Source organism: Emys orbicularis, chromosome 8, assembly GCF_028017835.1.
Source record: "Emys orbicularis isolate rEmyOrb1 chromosome 8, rEmyOrb1.hap1, whole genome shotgun sequence".
NCBI lineage: Eukaryota > Metazoa > Chordata > Testudines > Emydidae > Emys > Emys orbicularis.
In genome coordinates, this window is record NC_088690.1 from 39,553,432 (window position 1) to 39,556,647 (window position 3,216).

Here is a 3,216-nt window from a genome sequence, read left to right on the forward strand (position 1 = left end):
CAATATCTTATAATTGACTTCTTTTCATTTTCAGGAATTTCGACACCTTCCAAATACGATCGAAAATGAAAGTGAAAACTCATTCATGAATGATTCGGTAGCATAGCTGTAAATCTCCTTGGTAGCATAGCTGTAATTTTTTAGAATGAACTGTTATAGCTGCTATTGAAGTATTGGTAATGTTAGAGAGAAACTGAAATCTGCCATAAATTTCTTGATACGCATTACTTCTACGTTTCAATTTGGAACATACAAGATCTAGTATTGTTAAAAAGATATCTACTTTAAATTATCTCTACCACACATTTCCACTTCAACTTCGCATGTCTCCTCAGCTTGCAGTTTACGTTTTCTTTTTCGCTTTGTGTCAAATTCGTAGTCTTCAATTTCAGATTTTTCTTTGGCTTTCTCTTCGTACATATCGAACAAGTCCCGTATAGAGTTAATGTATCCTATTAGTGAGTTGTAGAGTTCTACAACTGTCTGTATATCAATATAAACATTTTGCAGTTTTTGTCTAGTTATATGAAATCTTTCCAAGAGTGAGCTCCAAAATACAGCCATAAAAGCTGCCTCAAGTCGATCGAGTTTTCGCTGCAGGCCTGCAGCTTCATTACGTGTAACAGGTTTCTCAGTAGCATCTTCCTTTATTGTATTTAAGGCTTTAATTATAGCATTCCAGTTTTCACTCAAATTATGACAAGCTTCCACTCGAGATGACCAGCGAGTCTCAGAAAGTCTTTTTATTACTTTACTGCCTGGCTTCAAATTAGATAGTAAAATCTCCCACCGATGAATAGAGGCAGAAAAAAATGAATAAAGATGTCGGACAGTTGAGAAAAATGAACATGCTTCTTGACAGCTTTCTGCTGCACATACTCCAACCAGATTTAAAGAATGCCCAGTGCAAGGCACATACACAGCATAAGGATTTATATTTTTAATTCTTGCTTGCAACCCGCTATATACACCAGACATGTTAGTGGCATTGTCGTACGACTGGCCACGGCAGTTTGCGATATCTAGTCCATAACAATTCAAAGTTGAAAGTACAGCATCAGCTAACTGTTCTGATCTGTGGCCAGTATTTGGTAAAAAACAAAGAAACCTCTCTACTGGTATGCCATCATAGTTTACATATCTCAGTATAAAAGCCAATTGATCAACATGAGATGTCAGGAGTTGAGTCAACGCTTATCGAGAAATATTTGGCTTCTTTTACTTCTTTAATAATATTTGAGATCACATTTGAAGCCATCAGTTTTATAAATTCATTACATGTATAGTATGAAAGCTAAGATACGTTACCTCGACCTTCATTTCCATAACGTGCAATGTGACTTGCTAAAAATGGGTCGAATTCTGCGACAAGCTCAAGGGCCATCATGTAATTGCCATTATAAGGTGATCCAAATTTTTCCACCTTACCTCTAAATGCAAGTCCTCTGCTTGAAAGTTTCTTTACCACTGCTACAATCCTCTTCAACACATTTCTCCAATACATAATGTCTTCTTCCATTTGAAATTTGAAATTCGAATAAATTCTTCCGGATATCTCGCCTCTCCTCACCATTGTCAGTATACACGTTTTATGTTCAGTCGAATTTTCATGTTCACGTAGTCGAGCGGATATGTTTTTCCAGTCATGGTATCCACTCGTCGCCAGACTAGAGATCCCTCCGAATAATCGACATGGGGCACAAAACACGGCTCCTTTGCTCTCCGAATATACAAGATATTGCCATGGCTTTACTTCACCGTTTAAAAGATGTCGTTCAAACACATTTTTTGTTAGAACACGCATTTTATCAGTATATTGTCTTTATGAGTTAGTAAAATGACTATCGATATTTTGTTTAATACCATGCATTGATAAATACTCAATTGTAGCATCATTCAATATCCATTGGGCCGGGTCGTCACTTATGATAGATATTCCAATGTCAGATTGAATTTCTGAATGATGTGATTCGCAAATCTCTGCAGTATTGTCAAAGATATCCAGATCAACATAATTCCCGGTAGTCTCTGATACGCTAGTATTTGGAACATTTTCTTCAACACTAACCGCAGCTGGAATTTCTTCATTAGTTTTAATATGTACTTTATACACATCAATATTTTCAATATCAACACCAATATTTTCACTTTTTATTTCACTACTTCTTTCAACTTTTTTTTCTGTCTCACTGTTGGCACTAACTGATACAACAAAGGAATCAATTTTGCGTATTTTTGCTATCATTTCATTTTCCCTTTCTTTCTTCTGTATAGCATTTTTTTTAACTGAGAACCACTTAATTTCTTCCTTCCGGTCATATTGTTAATTAATGCTTAGGATTATTGCGACTCCAGTCCCGAGTATGTTGTTTACTAAATGGCGTCACCGTCGCGCCGTCATTGGTGGTTTCAATACGCGCTATCATGATTGGTAGAATCGTGGCACGCGATGCCGCGATTACAAAAACGCTGGGCTGCTATTTTAAATTTGCCACCCCTGCAAATTTGTCGCCCTAGGCCTAGGCCTTGTTGGCCTAGGCGATAATACGCCACTGGGTAGGGCTTCTTGCCCTGATCATCAGTCCAGGAAGGGCCCCTTCTCCCTATATATTATTTTTTTTCTTGGGAGAGGTAGGTGGTCTGGGTTTGACAAACATGAGAAGATACAGTTAAGGCTAAAATGTAAATTTTACACTGCTCATTGCGCTTAAGACGTGCAGCATACTAAGAGTTATACTCCCTTGTGGAACTTCAATATATGGCAAATGGAGCTGCTACGCATACCAATTGAAGGAAAATATAGCAGTAACACTAGAATTCCTAGGCACAGGAGGATGACTTAGGGCGAGAGTTGCAGCATGAGATTTTAATTTTCTTCAACTACTATGTTTAAACCAGATGCTTATTGCCAAATTTTCAAATGGGGGGGGGGCCTAACCTAACCCTTTGGGTACATATTGCACCTATTTGCCCAAACTGCCTGCAGAAAGGCAAGATTTGTTAGGTGGGGTGGGTTTGTACACCAATTTTGTGGGCACAGCTTAGGTACCTAACACTTGAAAACTTTGCTAATAGTACCATTATAAGTACATAAGTATATAATTTGTATAACAATGCTACAAGTTAATTTACCAGTATGAACACTTATTTTATTAATTGACAACTGATACAGAAAAGAAAAAAAGTCACAGAAGCAACAATAAGCAAGTGATGCAC